Raw genomic sequence first — 22,430 nt, forward strand, 5'->3', positions numbered from 1 at the left:
TTCCATTCCATGCCATTCCATTCCATTCGGGTTGATTCCATTACATTCAATTCCATTCCATTCCATTCCATTCCATTCCTTTCGGGGTGATTCTATTCCATTCTATTCCATTTCATTCTGTTTCATTCCATTCCATTCGGGTTGATTCCATTCCATTCCATTCCATTCCATTCCATTACATTCCATTCCATTCCATTCCATTCCATTCCATTCCTTTCGGGGTGATTCTATTCCACTCTATTCCATTTCATTCTGTTTCATTCCATTCCATTCGGGTTGATTCCATTCCATTCCATTCCATTCCATTCCATTCCATTCCATTCCATTCCATTCCATTCCATTCCATTCGTGTTGATTCCATTCCATTCAATTGCATTCCATTCCATTCCATTCGGGTTGATACCATTCCATTCTATTCCACTCCATTCCATTCAATTCCATTCCATTCCATTCGGGTTTATTCCATTCCCTTCCATTCCATTCCATTCCATTCCATTCCATTTCATTCCATTCCATTCCATTCAGGATGATTCCATTCCATTCCATTCCATTCGGCTTGATTCCATTCCATTCCATTCCATTCCATTCCATTCCATTCCATTCCATTCGTTTTGATTCCATTCAATTAAATTCCATCCCATTCGGGTTGAATCCATTCCATTCAATTCCATTGCACTCCATTCCATTCCACTTGATTCCATACTCGTTGATTCCATTCCATTCCATCCATTCCATTCGGGTTATTTCCATTCCATTCCATTCAATTCCACTCGGGTTGATTCCTTTATATTCTATTCTGGTTGATTCCATTCCATTCCATTCCATTGCTTTCGGGTTGATTCCATTCCATTCCATTCCATTCCATTCCATTCCATTCCATTCCATTCCATTCCATTCGGATTGATTCCTTTCCATTCCATTCCATTGCATTCCATTCCATTCCATTCGTTTCAGGTTGACTCCTTTCCATTCCATTCCATTCCATTCCATTCCATTCCATTCCATTCGGGTTGATTCCACTCCATTCCATTCCATTCCTATCATGTTACATCCATTCCATTCCATTCCATTCCATTCCATTCGGGATGACTCCAAATCATTCTATTCCATTCCATTCCGTTCCATTCCATTCCACTCCATTCCTTTCAGGGTGATTCTATTCCATTCCATTCCATTCCATTCCATTCCATTCCATACCATTCCATTCCATTCCTTTCCATTCCATTCCATTCGGGTTGATTCCATTCCATTCAATTGCATTCCATTCCATTCCATTCGGGTTGATTCCATTCCATTCCATTCCATTCGATTTTATTCCATTCCATTCCATTCCATTCCATTCCATTCCATTCAATTTGATTCCATTCCATTCCATTCGGGATGATTCCATTCCATTGCATTCCATTCGGCTTGATTCCATTCCATTCCTTTCCATTCCATTCCATTCCATTCGTTTTGATTCCATTCCATTCCATTCCATTCCATGCCATTCCATTCGGGTTATTTCCATTCCATTCAATTCCATTCCACTCCATTCCATTCCATTGGATTCCATTCTCGTTGATTCCATTCCATTCCATCCCATTCCATTCGGGTTATTTCCATTCCATTCCATTCAATTTCACTTTGGTTGATTCCATTATATTCCATTCGGATTGACTCCATTCCATTCCATTCCATTCCATTCCATTCCATTCCATTCCATTCCATTCCATTCGGATTGATTCCATTCCATTCCATTCCATTCCATTCTGTTCCATTCCTTTCGGGTTGACTCCATTCCATTCCATTCCACTCCATTCCATTCCATTCCATTCGGGTTGATAAAATTCCATTCTATTCCATTCCATTCCATTCCTTTCCATTCCGGTTGATTCCATTCCATTCCAATCCTTTCCATTCGGGTTGACTCCATTCCATTCCATTCCATTCCATTCCATTCCATTCCTTTCCATTCCATTCGTTTTGATTCCATTCAATTCCATTCCATTCTATTCCATTCCATTCCATTCGGGTTGATTCCATTCCATTCCATTCATTGCATTCCATTCCATTCCATTCCATTCCATTCCATTCCATTCCATTCCATTCCATTCGTTTTGATTCCATTCAATTCCATTCCATTTCATTCCATGACATTCCATTCCATTCTATTGCATTCGGGTTGATTCCATTCCATTCCATTCCATTCCATTTCATATGACTTGATTCCATTCCATTCCATTCCACTCCATTCCTTTCCTTTACATTCCGGTTGTTTCCATTCCATTCAATTGCATTCAATTCCATTCCATTCGGGTTGATTCCATTCCATTCCATTCCATTCCATTCGGTTTTATTCCATTCCAATCCATTCCATTCCATTTCATTCCATTCCATTCCATTCGGGATGATTCCATTCCATTCCATTCCATTCAGCTTGTTTCCATTCCATTCCATTCCATTACATTACATTACATTACATTCCGGTTGATTCCTTCCATTCTATTCCATTCCATTCCATTCCATTCCATTGCATTCCATTCCATTCCATTGCATTCCATTCCATTCCATTCGGGTTGAATCCACTCCATTCCATTGCATTCCATTCCGTTCCATTCCATTCGTATTGATTCCATTCCTTTCCGTTCCATTCCATTCCATTCCCTTCCATTAGGGTTGATTCCATTCCTTTCCATTCCCTTCCATTCCGTTCCATTCGGGAGGATTCCATTCCTTTCCATTCCATTCGGGTTGATTCCATTCCATGGCATCCCATTCCATTCGATTCCATTCGTGTTGATTCCATTCCATTCCATTCCATTCCATTCCATTCGGGTTGATTCCATTCCATTCCATTCCATTCCATTCCATTCCATTCCATTCCATTCCATTCCATTCCTTTCGGGTCGATTATATTCCATTACATTCCATTCCTTTGCATTCCATTCCTTTCGTGTTGATTCCATTAGATTCCGTTCCATTCCATTCCATTCCATTCCATTGCATTCCACTCCATTCGGGTTGATTCCATTCCATTCAATTCCATTCCACTCCATTCCATTCCATTCGATTCCATTGTCGTTGATTCCACTCCATTCCATTCCGTTCCATTCGGGTTTTTTCTATTCCATTAAATTCAATTCCACTCGGGTTGATTCCATTATATTCCTTTCGGTTTGATTCATTTCCATTCCATTCCATTCCATTCGGGTTGATTCCGTTCCATTCCATTCCATTCCATGCCATGCCATTCCATTCCATTCGGATTGATTCCAATCCATTCCATTCCATTCCGTTCCAATCCTTTCGGTTTGACTCCATTCCATTGCATTCCGTTCCATTCCATTCCATTCCATTCGGGTTGATTCCATTCCATTCCATTCCTTTCCATTCGGGTTGATTGCATTCCATTCCATACCATTCCATTCCATTCCATTCCATTCCTTTCCATTCCATTCCATTCCATTCGGATTGATTCCATTCCATTCGATTCCATTCCATTCCATTCCTTTCCATTCCATTAGATTCGGGTTGATTCCATTCCATTCCATTCCATTCGTGTTGTTTCCATTCCACTCCATTCCATTCCAATCCATTCGGGTTGATTCCATTCCATTCCATTCCATTCCATTCCATTCGGGTTGATTCCATTCCAGTCCATTCCATTCCATTCCATTCCATTTGGGTTGATTCCATTCCATTCATTGCATTCCATTCCATTCAATTCCATTCGTGTTGTTTCCATTCCATTCCATTCCATTTCGGTTCATTCCATTGCATTCCATTCCATTCCATTCCATTCCATTCCATTGCATTCCATTCCATTTCATTCCATGACATTCCATTCCATTCCATTCCATTCGTGTTGATTCCATTCCACTCCATTCCATTCAATTCCATTCCATTCCATTCCAATCCGTTCCGGTTGATTCCATTCCATTCCATTCCATTCCATTCCATTCGGGTTGATTCCATTCCAGTCCAGTCCATTCCATTCCATTCCATTCCATTCCACTCGGTTTGATTCCATTCCATTACATTCCATTCTTTCCATTAAATTCCATTCGGGTTGATTCCATTCCATTCCATTGCATTTAATTCCATTCCGTTTGGGTTGATTCCATTCCATTCCATGCATGTGATTCCATTTCATTCCATTCCATGCCATTCGAGATGATTCCATTCCATTCCATTACATTCCATTACATTCCATTACATTCCGGTTGATTCCATTCCATTCTATTCCATTCCATTCCATTCCGTTCCATTGCATTCCACTTCATTCGGGTTCATTCTATTCAATTCCATTCCATTCCATTCCATTCCATTCCATTCGATTCAATTCTCGTTGATTCCATTCCATTCCATTCCGTTCTATTCGGGTTATTTCCATTCCAGTAAATTCAATTCCACTCCGGTTGATTCCATTATATTCCATTCAGGTTGATTCAATTCCATTCCATTCCATTCCATTCGGGTTGTTTCCATTCCATTCGATTCCATTCCATTCCATTCCATTCCATGCCATTCAATTCCATTCGGATTGATTCCAAACCATTCCATTCCATTCCATTCCATTCCTTTCGGTTTGACTCCATTCCATTGCATTCCGTTCCATTCCATTCCATTCCATTCGGGTTGATTCCATTCCATTCCATTCCATTCCATTCCATTCCATTCCATTCCATTCCATTCCATTCGGGTTGATTCCATTCCATTCCATTCCTTTCCATTCGGGTTGATTGCATTCCATTCCATTCCATTCCATTCCATTCCATTCCATTCCTTTCCATTGCATTCCATTCCATTCGGATTGATTCCATTCCGTTCGATTCCATTCCATTCCATTCCTTTCCATTCCATTAGATTCGGGTTGACTCCATTCCATACCATTCCATTCGGGTTGATTCCATTCCATTCCATTCTATTGCATTCGGGTTGATTCCATTCCATTCCATTCCATTCCATTACATATGACTTGATTCCATTCCATTCCATTCCATTCAATTCCATTCGGCTTTATTCCATTCCATTCCATTCCACTCCATTCCATTCGGCTTCATTCCATTCCATTCCATTCCATCCCATTCCATTCCATTCCATTCCATTCGGGTTGATTCCATTCCATTCCATTCCATTCCATTCCATTCCATTCCATTCCATTCGGATTGATTCCATTCCATTCCACTCCATTCCTTTCGGGTCGATTGTGTTCCATTCCATTCCCTTCCATTGCATTCCATTACTTTCGTGTTGATTCTATTCCGTTCCATTCCATTCCATTCCATTCCATTCCATTCCATTCCATTGCATTCCACTCCATTCACGTTGATTCCATTCCATTCCATTGCATTCCATTCCATTCCGTTCGGGATAATTCCATTCCATTCCATGCCATGTGATTCCATTCCATTCCGTTCCATGCCATTCGAGTTGATTCCATTCTATTCCAGTCCATTCCATTCCATTACATTCCGGTTGATTTCATTGCATTCCATTCCATTCCATTCCATTCCATTCCATTCGGGTTGATTCCATTCCATTCCATTGCATTCCATTCCGTTCCATTCCTTTCGTGTTGATTCCATTCCTTTCCATTCCAATCCATTCCATTCCCTTCCTTTCGGGTTGATTCCTTTCCCTTCCATTCCCCTCCATTCCATTCCATTCCGGTTGATTCGATTCCTTTACATTCCATTCCTTTCCATTCGGGTTGGTTCCATTCAATTGCATTCCATTCCATTCCGTTCCGTTCCATTCCATTCCATTCGGGTTGATTCCATTCCATTCCATTCTATTCCATTCCATTCCATTAAATTCCATTCCATTCCATTCCATTCCATTCCATTCCATTCGGTTTGATTCCATTCCTTTCCATTCCATTCCATTTCCTTCCATTCCATTCCATTCTGGTTTGCTCCATTCCATTCCATTCCATTCCCTTCCATTCAATTCCATTCATTTCTATTCCATTCCTTATGTGTTCATTCCATTCCATTCCATTCCATTCCATTCCATTCCATTCGGGTTGATTCCATTCCTTTCAATTGCATTCCATTCCATTCCATTCGTGTTGATTCCATTCCATTCCATTCCATTCCCTTCCATTTCATTCCATTCCATTCCTTTCGGGATGATTCCCTTCCATTCCATTCCATTCGGCTTGATTCCATTCCATTCCATTCCATTCCATTCCACTCCATTCCATTCCAGTTGATTCCATTCCATTCTATCCCATTCCATTCAATTCCATTCCATTCCATTCCATTCCATTCCATTCCATTCCATTCCATTCCATTCCATTCCATTCCACTGCTTTCCATTCCATTCCATTCGGGTTGATTCCACTCCATTCCATTCCAATCCATTCCGTTCCATTCCATTTGGGTTGATTCCTGTCCATTCCAATCCATTCCACTCCGTTCCATTCCATTCGTGTTGATTCCATTCCTTTCCATTCCATTCCATTCCATTCCATTCCATTCAGGTTGATTACATTCCCTTCCTTTTCCCTCCTTTCCATTCCAATCGGGTTCATTCCCTTCCTTTCCATTCCATTCGGGGTGATTCCATTCCATTGCCTTCCGTTCCATCCCATTCCATTCCATTCCATTCCATTCCATTCTATGCCATTCCATTCCATTCCATTCGATTTCATTCCATTCCATTCAGGTTGATTCCATTCCATTCCATTCCATTCCATTCCATTCCATTGCATTCCATTCGGATTTGCTCCATTCCATTCCATTCCTTTCCGTTCCATTCCATTCCATTCCTTTCCATTCCATTCCATTCGGGTTGATTCCATTCCCTTCCATTCCATTCCATTCTATTCCATTCCATTCCATTCCATTCGGGTTGACTCTATTCCATTCCATTCTATTCCATTCCCTTCCATTCGTGTTGATTTCATTCCTTTCCATTCCCTTCCATTCCATTCTATTCGGGTTGATTCCATTCGTTTCCATTCCATTCCATTCCATTCCATTCCATTCCATTCCATTTGTGTTGATGCCTTTTCATTCCATTCCATTCCTTTCCATTCGGGTTTATTCCATTCCATTCCATTCCATTCCAATCCAATCCATTCCATTCCATTCCATTCGATTGATTCCATGGCATTCATTTCCATTCCATTCCATTCCATTACCTTCCATTCAGGTTGATTCCATTCCCTTCCTTTTCCCTCCTTTCCATTCCATTCGGGTTGATTCCCTTCCTTTCCATTCCATTCGTGTTGATTCCATTCCATTCCATTCCATTTGGGTTGATTCCATTCCATTCTATTCCATTCCATTCCATTCCATTTCATTCCATGCCATTCCATTCCATTCTATTGCATTTGGGTTGATTACATTCCATTCCATTCCATTACATATGACTTGATTCCATTCCATTCCATTCCATTCAATTCCATTCCATTCCATTCGCGTTCACTCCATTCCATTCCATTCCATTCCATTCCATTCCATTCCATTCCATTCCATTCCTTTCTGGTTGATTCTCTTCCATTCCATTCCATTCCATTGCATTCCATTCCATTCTATTCGGGTTGATACCATTCCATTCTATTCCACTCCATTCCATTCAATTCCATTCCATTCCATTCGGGTTTATTCCATTCCCTTCCATTCCATTCCATTCCATTCCATTCCATTTCATTCCATTCCATTCCATTCAGGATGATTCCATTCCATTCCATTTCATTCGGCTTGATTCCATTCCATTCCATTCCATTCCATTCCATTCCATTCCATTCCATTCCATTCGTTTTGATTCCATTCAATTAAATTCCATCCCATTCGGGTTGAATCCATTCCATTCAATTCCATTGCACTCCATTCCATTCCACTTGATTCCATTCTCGTTGATTCCATTCCATTCCATCCATTCCATTCGGGTTATTTCCATTCCATTCCATTCAATTCCACTCGGGTTGATTCCTTTATATTCTATTCTGGTTGATTCCATTCCATTCCATTGCATTCCATTCGGGTTGATTCCATTCCATTCCATTCCATTCCATTCCATTCCATTCCATTCGGATTGATTCCTTTCCATTCCATTCCATTCCATTCCATTCCATTCCATTCGGATTGATTCCTTTCCATTCCATTCCATTGCATTCCATTCCATTCCATTCGTTTCAGGTTGACTCCTTTCCATTCCATTCCATTCCATTCCATTCCATTCCATTCCATTCCATTTCATTCCATTCGGGTTGATTCCACTCCATTCCATTCCATTCCTTTCGTGTTACATCCATTCCATTCCATTCCATTCCATTCCATTCGGGATGACTCCAAATCATTCTATTCCATTCCATTCCGTTCCATTCCATTCCACTCCATTCCTTTCAGGGTGATTCTATTCCATTCCATTCCATTCCATTCCATTCCATTCCATTCCATTCCATTTCATTCCTTTCCATTCCATTCCATTCGGGTTGAGTCCATTCCATTAAATTGCATTCCATTCCATTCCATTCGGGTTGATTCCATTCCATTCCATTCCATTCGATTTTATTCCATTCCATTCCATTCCATTCCATTCCATTCCATTCAATTTGATTCCATTCCATTCCATTCGGGATGATTCCATTCCATTGCATTCCATTCGGCTTGATTCCATTCCATTCCTTTCCATTCCATTCCATTCCATTCCACTGCTTTCCATTCCATTCCATTCGGGTTGATTCCACTCCATTCCATTCCAATCCATTCCGTTCCATTCCATTTGGGTTGATTCCTCTCCATTCCAATCCATTCCATTCCGTTCCATTCCATTCGTGTTGATTCCATTCCTTTCCATTCCATTCCATTCCATTCCCTTCCATTCAGGTTGATTACATTCCCTTCCTTTTCCCTCCTTTCCATTCCAATCGGGTTCATTCCCTTCCTTTCCATTCCATTCGGGTTGATTCCATTCCATTGCCTTCCGTTCCATCCCATTCCATTCCATTCCATTCCATTCCATTCCATTCTATGCCACTCCATTCCATTCCATTCGATTTCATTCCATTCCATTCAGGTTGATTCCATTCCATTCCATTCCATTCCATTCCATTCCATTCCATTCCATTGAATTCCATTCGGATTTGCTGCATTCCATTCCATTCCTTTCCGTTCCATTCCATTCCATTCCTTTCCATTCCATTCCATTCGGGTTGATTCCATTCCCTTCCATTCCATTCCATTCAATTCCATTCCATTCCATTCCATTCGGGTTGACTCTATTCCATTCCATTCTATTCCATTCCCTTCCATTCGGGTTGATTTCATTCCTTTCCATTCCCTTCCATTCCATTCTATTCGGGTTGATTCCATTCGTTTCCATTCCATTCCATTCCATTCCATTCCATTCCATTCCATTTGTGTTGATGCCTTTTCATTCCATTCCATTCCTTTCCATTCGGGTTTATTCCATTCCATTCCATTCCATTCCAATCCAATCCATTCCATTCCATTCCATTCGATTGATTCCATTGCATTCCTTTGCATTCCATTCCATTCCATTACCTTCCATTAAGGTTGATTACATTCCCTTCCTTTTCCCTCCTTTCCATTCCATTCGGGTTGATTCCCTTCCTTTCCATTCCATTCGTGTTGATTCCATTCCATTCCATTCCATTTGGGTTGATTCCATTCCATTCTATTCCATTCCATTCCATTCCATTTCATTCCATGCCATTCCATTCCATTCTATTGCATTTGGGTTGATTCCATTCCATTCCATTCCATTACATATGACTTGATTCCATTCCATTCCATTCCATTCAATTCCATTCCATTCAATTCGCGTTGACTCCATTCCATTCCATTCCATTCCATTCCATTCCATTCCATTCCATTCCTTTCTGGTTGACTCTCTTTCATTCCATTCCATTCCATTGTATTCCATTCCATTACATTCTTTTTGATTCCATTCCATTCCATGCCATTGCATTCTATTCCACTCCATTCCATTCCTTTCCGCAAGGGTTGATTCCATTACTTTCCATGCCTTGTCATTCCATTCCATTCCATTCCATGCCATTCGAGTTGACTCCATAGCATTCCATTCGATTGCATTTCATTCCTTTCGTGTTGATTCCATTGCATTCCATTCCATTCCATTCAATTCCATTCCATTCCATTCCATTCCATTCCATTCCATTCCATTCCATTCCATTCCATTGCATTCCCCTCCATTCGGGTTGATTCCATTCCATTCCATTGCATTCCATTCCATTCCGCAAGGGTTGATTCCATTCCTTTCCATGCCTTGTCATTCCATTCCATTCCATTCCATGCCATTCGAGTTGATTCCTGTCCATTCCATTCCATTCCATTCGGGTTGATTCCATTCCATTCCATTCGGGTTGATTCCATTCCATTCCATTCCATTCGGGTTGATTCAATTCCATTCCATTACATTTCTTTCGGGTTGATCCTATTCCATTCCAATCCATTCCATTGCATTCCATTCCATTCCATTCGGGTTGATTCCATTCCATTCCATTCCATTCCATTCCATTCCATTCCATTCCATTCCTTTCGGGTTGATTCTCTTCCATTCCATTCCATTCCATTGCATTCCATTCCATTACATTCGGTTTGATTCGATTCCGTTCCATTAAATTCCATTCCATTCCATTACGGTTGATTCCATTGCATTCCATTCTATTCCATTGTATTCCTTCCCATGCCATTCCATTCCATTCTATTCCATTCGGGTTGATTGCAGTCCACTCCATTCAATTCCGTTACATTCCATTCCATTCGGGTTGATTCGATTCCATTCCATTCCATTCCATTCCATTCCACTCCATTCCATGCCATTCCATTCCATTCTATTCCATTCAGGTTGAATCCATTCCATTCCATTCGGGTTGATTCCAAGTCATTCCATTCCATTCCATTCCGTTCCATTCCATTCCACTCTGTTCCTTTCGGGGTGATTCTATTCCATTCCATTCCATTCCATTCCATTCCATTCCATTCCATTACATTACATTCGGGTTGATTCCATTCCATTATGTTCCAATCCATTCCGTTCCATTCCATTTCGGTTATCTCCATTCCATTCCATTCCTTTCCATTCCATTCCATTCCATTCCAATCGGGTTGATTCCATTCCTTTCCATTCCATTCCATTCCATTCGATTCCATTCGATTTGATTCCATTCCATTCCATTTCATTCCATTCCATTCCATTCCATTTGGGTTGATTCCATTCCATTCCATTCCATTCCATGCCATTCCATTCCATTCGGGTTGATTCCATTCCATTCCATTCCATTCCATTCCATTCCATTCCTTTCGGGGTGATTCCATTCCATTCTATTCCATTTCATTCTGTTTCATTCCATTCCATTCGGGTTGATTCCATTTCATTCCATTCCATTCCATTCCATTCCATTCCATTCCATTCCATTCCATTCCTTTCGGGGTGATTCTATTCCATTCTATTCCATTTCATTCTGTTTCATTCCATTCCATTCGGGTTTCTTCCATTCCCTTCCATTCCATTCCATTCCATTCCATTCCATTTCATTCCATTCCATTCCATTCAGGATGATTCCATTCTATTCCATTTCATTCGGCTTGATTCCATTCCATTCCATTCCATTCCATTCCATTCCATTCCATTCCATTCCATTCCATTCGTTTTGATTCCATTCAATTAAATTCCATCCCATTCGGGTTGAATCCATTCCATTAAATTCCATTGCACTCCATTCCATTCTACTTGATTCCATTCTCGTTGATTCCATTCCATTCCATCCATTCCATTCGGGTTATTTCCATTCCATTCCATTCAATTCCACTCGGGTTGATTCCTTTATATTCTATTCTGGTTGATTCCATTCCATTCCATTCCATTCCATTCGGGTTGATTCCATTCCATTCCATTCCATTCCATTCCATTGCATTCCATTCCATTCGGATTGATTCCTTTCCATTCCATTCCATTGCATTCCATTCCATTCCATTAGTTTCAGGTTGACTCCTTTCCATTCCATTCCATTCCATTCCATTCCATTCCATTCCATTCCATTCGGGTTGATTCCACTCCATTCCATTCCATTCCTTTCGTGTTACATCCATTCCATTCCATTCCATTCCATTCCATTCCATTCGGGATGACTCCAAATCATTCTATTCCATTCCATTCCGTTCCATTCCATTCCACTCCATTCCTTTCAGGGTGATTCTATTCCATTCCATTCCATTCCCTTCCATTCCATTCCTTTCCATTCCATTCCATTCGGGTTGATTCCATTCCATTCAATTGTATTCCATTCCATTCCATTCGGGTTGATTCCATTCCATTCCATTCCATTCCATTTTATTCCATTCCATTCCATTCCATTCCATTCAATTTGATTCCATTCCATTCCATTCGGGATGATTCCATTCCATTGCATTCCATTCGGCTTGATTCCATTCCATTCCTTTCCATTCCATTCCATTCCATTCGTTTTGATTCCATTCCATTCCATTCCATTCCATGCCATTCCATTCGGGTTATTTCCATTCCATTCAATTCCATTCCACTCCATTCCATTCCATTGGATTCCATTCTCGTTGATTCCATTCCATTCCATTCCATTCCATTCGGGTTATTTCCATTCCATTACATTCAATTTCACTTGGGTTGATTCCATTATATTCCATTCGGATTGACTCCATTCCATTCCATTCCATTCCATTATATTCCATTCCATTCCATTCCATTCCATTCGGATTGATTCCATTCCATTCCATTCCATTCCATTCTTTTCCATTCCTTTCGGGTTGACTCCATTCCATTCCATTCCACTCCATTCCATTCCATTCCATTCGGGTTGATAAAATTCCATTCCATTCCATTCCATTCCATTCCTTTCCATTCCGGTTGATTCCATTCCATTCCAATCCTTTCCATTCGGGTTGATTCCATTCCATTCCATTCCATTCCATTCCATTCCATTCCATTCCATTCCATTCGTTTTGATTCCATTCCATTCCATTCCATTCTATTCCATTCCATTCCATTCGGGTTGATTCCATTCCATTCCATTCATTGCATTCCATTCCATTCCATTTCATTCCATTCCATTCAGTTCCATTCCATTCCATTTCATTCCATGACATTCCATTCCATTCTATTGCATTCGGGTTGATTCCATTCCATTCCATTCCATTCCATTTCATATGACTTGATTCCATTCCATTCCATTCCACTCCATTCCTTTCCTTTACATTCCGGTTGTTTCCATTCCATTCAATTGCATTCAATTCCATTCCATTCGGGTTGATTCCATTCCATTCCATTCCATTCCATTCGGTTTTATTCCATTCCAATCCATTCCATTCCATTTCATTCCATTCCATTCCATTTGGGATGATTCCATTCCATTCCATTCCATTCAGCTTGATTCCATTCCATTCCATTCCATTCCATTACATTACATTCCGGTTGATTCCTTCCATTCTATTCCATTCCATTCCATTCCATTCCATTCCATTCCACTGCATTCCATTCCATTCCATTCGGGTTGAATCCACTCCATTCCATTGCATTCCATTCCGTTCCATTCCATTCGTGTTGATTATTTTCCTTTCCGTTCCATTCCATTCCATTCCCTACCATTCGGGTTGATTGCATTCCTTTCCATTCCCTTCCATTCCGTTCCATTCGGGAGGATTCCATTCCTTTCCATTCCATTCGGGTTGATTCCATTCCATGGCATCCCATTCCATTCGATTCCATTCGTGTTGATTCCATTCCATTCGATTCCATTCCATTCCATTCCATTCCATTCGGGTTGATTCCACTCCATTCCATTGCATTCCATTTCGTTCCATTCCTTTCGTGTTGATTCCATTCCTTTCCATTCCAATCCATTCCATTCCCTTCCATTCGGGTTGATTCCTTTCCCTTCCATTCCCCTCCATTCCATTCCATTCCGGTTGATTCGATTCCTTTCCATTCCATTCCATTCCATTCGGGTTGGTTCCATTCCATTGCATTCCATTCCATTCCGTTCCGTTCCATTCCATTCCATTCGGGTTGATTCCATTCCATTCCATTCTATTCCATTCCATTCCATTAAATTCCATTCCATTCCATTCCATTCGGGTTGATTCCATTCCTTTCCATTCCATTCCATTTCCTTCCATTCCATTCCATTCGGGTTTGCTCCATTCCATTCCATTCCATTCCCTTCCATTCAATTCCATTCATTTCTATTCCATTCCATACGTGTTCATTCCATTCCATTCCATTCCATTCGGGTTGATTCCATTCCATTCAATTGCATTCCATTCCATTCCATTCGTGTTGATTCCATTCCATTCCATTCCATTCCATTCCATTTCATTCCATTCCATTCCATTCGGGATGATTCCCTACCATTCCATTCCATTCGGCTTGATTCCATTCCATTCCATTCCATTCCATTCCACTCCATTCCATTCCAGTTGATTCCATTCCATTCTATCCCATTCCATTCCATTCCATTCCATTCCATTCCATTCCATTCCATTCCATTCCATTCCACTGCTTTCCATTCCATTCCATTCGATTTGATTCCACTCCATTCTATTCCAATCCATTCCGTTCCATTCCATTTGGGTTGATTCCTCTCCATTCCAATCCATTCCATTCCGTTCCATTCCATTCGTGTTGATTCCATTCCTTTCCATTCCATTCCATTCCATTCCCTTCCATTCAGGTTGATTACATTCCCTTCCTTTTCCCTCCTTTCCATTCCATTCGGGTTGATTCCCTTCCTTTCCATTCCATTCGGGTTGATTCCATTCCATTGCCTTCCGTTCCATCCCATTCCATTCCATTCCATTCCATTCCATTCTATGCCACTCCATTCCATTCCATTCGATTTCATTCCATTCCATTCAGGTTGATTCCATTCTATTCCATTCCATTCCATTCCATTCCATTGCATTCCATTCGGATTTGCTCCATTCCATTCCATTCCTTTCCGTTCCATTCCATTCCATTCCTTTCCATTCCATTCCATTCGGGTTGATTCCATTCCCTTCCATTCCATTCCATTCTATTCCATTCCATTCCATTGCATTCGGGTTGACTTTATTCCATTCCATTCTATTCCATTCCCTTCCATTCGGGTTGATTTCATTCCTTTCCATTCCCTTCCATTCCATTCCATTCCATTCGGATTGATTCCTTTCCATTCCATTCCATTCCATTCCATTCCATTCCATTCGGATTGATTCCTTTCCATTCCATTCCATTGCATTCCATTCCATTCCATTCGTTTCAGGTTGACTCCTTTCCATTCCATTCCATTCCATTCCATTCCATTCCATTCCATTCCATTTCATTCCATTCGGGTTGATTCCACTCCATTCCATTCCATTCCTTTCGTGTTACATCCATTCCATTCCATTCCATTCCATTCCATTCGGGATGACTCCAAATCATTCTATTCCATTCCATTCCGTTCCATTCCATTCCACTCCATTCCTTTCAGGGTGATTCTATTCCATTCCATTCCATTCCATTCCATTCCATTCCATTCCATTCCATTTCATTCCTTTCCATTCCATTCCATTCGGGTTGAGTCCATTCCATTAAATTGCATTCCATTCCATTCCATTCGGGTTGATTCCATTCCATTCCATTCCATTCGATTTTATTCCATTCCATTCCATTCCATTCCATTCCATTCCATTCAATTTGATTCCATTCCATTCCATTCGGGATGATTCCATTCCATTGCATTCCATTCGGCTTGATTCCATTCCATTCCTTTCCATTCCATTCCATTCCATTCCACTGCTTTCCATTCCATTCCATTCGGGTTGATTCCACTCCATTCCATTCCAATCCATTCCGTTCCATTCCATTTGGGTTGATTCCTCTCCATTCCAATCCATTCCATTCCGTTCCATTCCATTCGTGTTGATTCCATTCCTTTCCATTCCATTCCATTCCATTCCCTTCCATTCAGGTTGATTACATTCCCTTCCTTTTCCCTCCTTTCCATTCCAATCGGGTTCATTCCCTTCCTTTCCATTCCATTCGGGTTGATTCCATTCCATTGCCTTCCGTTCCATCCCATTCCATTCCATTCCATTCCATTCCATTCCATTCTATGCCACTCCATTCCATTCCATTCGATTTCATTCCATTCCATTCAGGTTGATTCCATTCCATTCCATTCCATTCCATTCCATTCCATTCCATTCCATTGAATTCCATTCGGATTTGCTGCATTCCATTCCATTCCTTTCCGTTCCATTCCATTCCATTCCTTTCCATTCCATTCCATTCGGGTTGATTCCATTCCCTTCCATTCCATTCCATTCAATTCCATTCCATTCCATTCCATTCGGGTTGACTCTATTCCATTCCATTCTATTCCATTCCCTTCCATTCGGGTTGATTTCATTCCTTTCCATTCCCTTCCATTCCATTCTATTCGGGTTGATTCCATTCGTTTCCATTCCATTCCATTCCATTCCATTCCATTCCATTCCATTTGTGTTGATGCCTTTTCATTCCATTCCATTCCTTTCCATTCGGGTTTATTCCATTCCATTCCATTCCATTCCAATCCAATCCATTCCATTCCATTCCATTCGATTGATTCCATTGCATTCCTTTGCATTCCATTCCATTCCATTACCTTCCATTAAGGTTGATTACATTCCCTTCCTTTTCCCTCCTTTCCATTCCATTCGGGTTGATTCCCTTCCTTTCCATTCCATTCGTGTTGATTCCATTCCATTCCATTCCATTTGGGTTGATTCCATTCCATTCTATTCCATTCCATTCCATTCCATTTCATTCCATGCCATTCCATTCCATTCTATTGCATTTGGGTTGATTCCATTCCATTCCATTCCATTACATATGACTTGATTCCATTCCATTCCATTCCATTCAATTCCATTCCATTCAATTCGCGTTGACTCCATTCCATTCCATTCCATTCCATTCCATTCCATTCCATTCCATTCCTTTCTGGTTGACTCTCTTTCATTCCATTCCATTCCATTGTATTCCATTCCATTACATTCTTTTTGATTCCATTCCATTCCATGCCATTGCATTCTATTCCACTCCATTCCATTCCTTTCCGCAAGGGTTGATTCCATTACTTTCCATGCCTTGTCATTCCATTCCATTCCATTCCATGCCATTCGAGTTGACTCCATAGCATTCCATTCGATTGCATTTCATTCCTTTCGTGTTGATTCCATTGCATTCCATTCCATTCCATTCAATTCCATTCCATTCCATTCCATTCCATTCCATTCCATTCCATTCCATTCCATTGCATTCCCCTCCATTCGGGTTGATTCCATTCCATTCCATTGCATTCCATTCCATTCCGCAAGGGTTGATTCCATTCCTTTCCATGCCTTGTCATTCCATTCCATTCCATTCCATGCCATTCGAGTTGATTCCTGTCCATTCCATTCCATTCCATTCGGGTTGATTCCATTCCATTCCATTCGGGTTGATTCCATTCCATTCCATTCCATTCGGGTTGATTCAATTCCATTCCATTACATTTCTTTCGGGTTGATCCTATTCCATTCCAATCCATTCCATTGCATTCCATTCCATTCCATTCGGGTTGATTCCATTCCATTCCATTCCATTCCATTCCATTCCATTCCATTCCATTCCTTTCGGGTTGATTCTCTTCCATTCCATTCCATTCCATTGCATTCCATTCCATTACATTCGGTTTGATTCGATTCCGTTCCATTAAATTCCATTCCATTCCATTACGGTTGATTCCATTGCATTCCATTCTATTCCATTGTATTCCTTCCCATGCCATTCCATTCCATTCTATTCCATTCGGGTTGATTGCAGTCCACTCCATTCAATTCCGTTACATTCCATTCCATTCGGGTTGATTCGATTCCATTCCATTCCATTCCATTCCATTCCACTCCATTCCATGCCATTCCATTCCATTCTATTCCATTCAGGTTGAATCCATTCCATTCCATTCGGGTTGATTCCAAGTCATTCCATTCCATTCCATTCCGTTCCATTCCATTCCACTCTGTTCCTTTCGGGGTGATTCTATTCCATTCCATTCCATTCCATTCCATTCCATTCCATTCCATTACATTACATTCGGGTTGATTCCATTCCATTATGTTCCAATCCATTCCGTTCCATTCCATTTCGGTTATCTCCATTCCATTCCATTCCTTTCCATTCCATTCCATTCCATTCCAATCGGGTTGATTCCATTCCTTTCCATTCCATTCCATTCCATTCGATTCCATTCGATTTGATTCCATTCCATTCCATTTCATTCCATTCCATTCCATTCCATTTGGGTTGATTCCATTCCATTCCATTCCATTCCATGCCATTCCATTCCATTCGGGTTGATTCCATTCCATTCCATTCCATTCCATTCCATTCCATTCCTTTCGGGGTGATTCCATTCCATTCTATTCCATTTCATTCTGTTTCATTCCATTCCATTCGGGTTGATTCCATTTCATTCCATTCCATTCCATTCCATTCCATTCCATTCCATTCCATTCCATTCCTTTCGGGGTGATTCTATTCCATTCTATTCCATTTCATTCTGTTTCATTCCATTCCATTCGGGTTTCTTCCATTCCCTTCCATTCCATTCCATTCCATTCCATTCCATTTCATTCCATTCCATTCCATTCAGGATGATTCCATTCTATTCCATTTCATTCGGCTTGATTCCATTCCATTCCATTCCATTCCATTCCATTCCATTCCATTCCATTCCATTCCATTCGTTTTGATTCCATTCAATTAAATTCCATCCCATTCGGGTTGAATCCATTCCATTAAATTCCATTGCACTCCATTCCATTCTACTTGATTCCATTCTCGTTGATTCCATTCCATTCCATCCATTCCATTCGGGTTATTTCCATTCCATTCCATTCAATTCCACTCGGGTTGATTCCTTTATATTCTATTCTGGTTGATTCCATTCCATTCCATTCCATTCCATTCGGGTTGATTCCATTCCATTCCATTCCATTCCATTCCATTGCATTCCATTCCATTCGGATTGATTCCTTTCCATTCCATTCCATTGCATTCCATTCCATTCCATTAGTTTCAGGTTGACTCCTTTCCATTCCATTCCATTCCATTCCATTCCATTCCATTCCATTCCATTCGGGTTGATTCCACTCCATTCCATTCCATTCCTTTCGTGTTACATCCATTCCATTCCATTCCATTCCATTCCATTCCATTCGGGATGACTCCAAATCATTCTATTCCATTCCATTCCGTTCCATTCCATTCCACTCCATTCCTTTCAGGGTGATTCTATTCCATTCCATTCCATTCCCTTCCATTCCATTCCTTTCCATTCCATTCCATTCGGGTTGATTCCATTCCATTCAATTGTATTCCATTCCATTCCATTCGGGTTGATTCCATTCCATTCCATTCCATTCCATTTTATTCCATTCCATTCCATTCCATTCCATTCAATTTGATTCCATTCCATTCCATTCGGGATGATTCCATTCCATTGCATTCCATTCGGCTTGATTCCATTCCATTCCTTTCCATTCCATTCCATTCCATTCGTTTTGATTCCATTCCATTCCATTCCATTCCATGCCATTCCATTCGGGTTATTTCCATTCCATTCAATTCCATTCCACTCCATTCCATTCCATTGGATTCCATTCTCGTTGATTCCATTCCATTCCATTCCATTCCATTCGGGTTATTTCCATTCCATTACATTCAATTTCACTTGGGTTGATTCCATTATATTCCATTCGGATTGACTCCATTCCATTCCATTCCATTCCATTATATTCCATTCCATTCCATTCCATTCCATTCGGATTGATTCCATTCCATTCCATTCCATTCCATTCTTTTCCATTCCTTTCGGGTTGACTCCATTCCATTCCATTCCACTCCATTCCATTCCATTCCATTCGGGTTGATAAAATTCCATTCCATTCCATTCCATTCCATTCCTTTCCATTCCGGTTGATTCCATTCCATTCCAATCCTTTCCATTCGGGTTGATTCCATTCCATTCCATTCCATTCCATTCCATTCCATTCCATTCCATTCCATTCGTTTTGATTCCATTCCATTCCATTCCATTCTATTCCATTCCATTCCATTCGGGTTGATTCCATTCCATTCCATTCATTGCATTCCATTCCATTCCATTTCATTCCATTCCATTCAGTTCCATTCCATTCCATTTCATTCCATGACATTCCATTCCATTCTATTGCATTCGGGTTGATTCCATTCCATTCCATTCCATTCCATTTCATATGACTTGATTCCATTCCATTCCATTCCACTCCATTCCTTTCCTTTACATTCCGGTTGTTTCCATTCCATTCAATTGCATTCAATTCCATTCCATTCGGGTTGATTCCATTCCATTCCATTCCATTCCATTCGGTTTTATTCCATTCCAATCCATTCCATTCCATTTCATTCCATTCCATTCCATTTGGGATGATTCCATTCCATTCCATTCCATTCAGCTTGATTCCATTCCATTCCATTCCATTCCATTACATTACATTCCGGTTGATTCCTTCCATTCTATTCCATTCCATTCCATTCCATTCCATTCCATTCCACTGCATTCCATTCCATTCCATTCGGGTTGAATCCACTCCATTCCATTGCATTCCATTCCGTTCCATTCCATTCGTGTTGATTATTTTCCTTTCCGTTCCATTCCATTCCATTCCCTACCATTCGGGTTGATTGCATTCCTTTCCATTCCCTTCCATTCCGTTCCATTCGGGAGGATTCCATTCCTTTCCATTCCATTCGGGTTGATTCCATTCCATGGCATCCCATTCCATTCGATTCCATTCGTGTTGATTCCATTCCATTCGATTCCATTCCATTCCATTCCATTCCATTCGGGTTGATTCCACTCCATTCCATTGCATTCCATTTCGTTCCATTCCTTTCGTGTTGATTCCATTCCTTTCCATTCCAATCCATTCCATTCCCTTCCATTCGGGTTGATTCCTTTCCCTTCCATTCCCCTCCATTCCATTCCATTCCGGTTGATTCGATTCCTTTCCATTCCATTCCATTCCATTCGGGTTGGTTCCATTCCATTGCATTCCATTCCATTCCGTTCCGTTCCATTCCATTCCATTCGGGTTGATTCCATTCCATTCCATTCTATTCCATTCCATTCCATTAAATTCCATTCCATTCCATTCCATTCGGGTTGATTCCATTCCTTTCCATTCCATTCCATTTCCTTCCATTCCATTCCATTCGGGTTTGCTCCATTCCATTCCATTCCATTCCCTTCCATTCAATTCCATTCATTTCTATTCCATTCCATACGTGTTCATTCCATTCCATTCCATTCCATTCGGGTTGATTCCATTCCATTCAATTGCATTCCATTCCATTCCATTCGTGTTGATTCCATTCCATTCCATTCCATTCCATTCCATTTCATTCCATTCCATTCCATTCGGGATGATTCCCTACCATTCCATTCCATTCGGCTTGATTCCATTCCATTCCATTCCATTCCATTCCACTCCATTCCATTCCAGTTGATTCCATTCCATTCTATCCCATTCCATTCCATTCCATTCCATTCCATTCCATTCCATTCCATTCCATTCCATTCCACTGCTTTCCATTCCATTCCATTCGATTTGATTCCACTCCATTCTATTCCAATCCATTCCGTTCCATTCCATTTGGGTTGATTCCTCTCCATTCCAATCCATTCCATTCCGTTCCATTCCATTCGTGTTGATTCCATTCCTTTCCATTCCATTCCATTCCATTCCCTTCCATTCAGGTTGATTACATTCCCTTCCTTTTCCCTCCTTTCCATTCCATTCGGGTTGATTCCCTTCCTTTCCATTCCATTCGGGTTGATTCCATTCCATTGCCTTCCGTTCCATCCCATTCCATTCCATTCCATTCCATTCCATTCTATGCCACTCCATTCCATTCCATTCGATTTCATTCCATTCCATTCAGGTTGATTCCATTCTATTCCATTCCATTCCATTCCATTCCATTGCATTCCATTCGGATTTGCTCCATTCCATTCCATTCCTTTCCGTTCCATTCCATTCCATTCCTTTCCATTCCATTCCATTCGGGTTGATTCCATTCCCTTCCATTCCATTCCATTCTATTCCATTCCATTCCATTGCATTCGGGTTGACTTTATTCCATTCCATTCTATTCCATTCCCTTCCATTCGGGTTGATTTCATTCCTTTCCATTCCCTTCCATTCCATTCTATTCGGGTTGATTCCATTCGTTTCCATTCCATTCCATTCTATTCCATTCCATTTGTGTTGATGCCTTTTCATTCCATTCCATTCCTTTCCATTCGGGTTTATTCCATTCCATTCCATTCCATTCCAATCCAATCCATTCCATTCCATTCCATTCGATTGATTCCATTGCATTCCTTT

This window comes from Pan paniscus, chromosome Y (genome assembly GCF_029289425.2).
Source record: "Pan paniscus chromosome Y, NHGRI_mPanPan1-v2.0_pri, whole genome shotgun sequence".
Classification (NCBI taxonomy): Eukaryota; Metazoa; Chordata; class Mammalia; order Primates; family Hominidae; genus Pan; species Pan paniscus.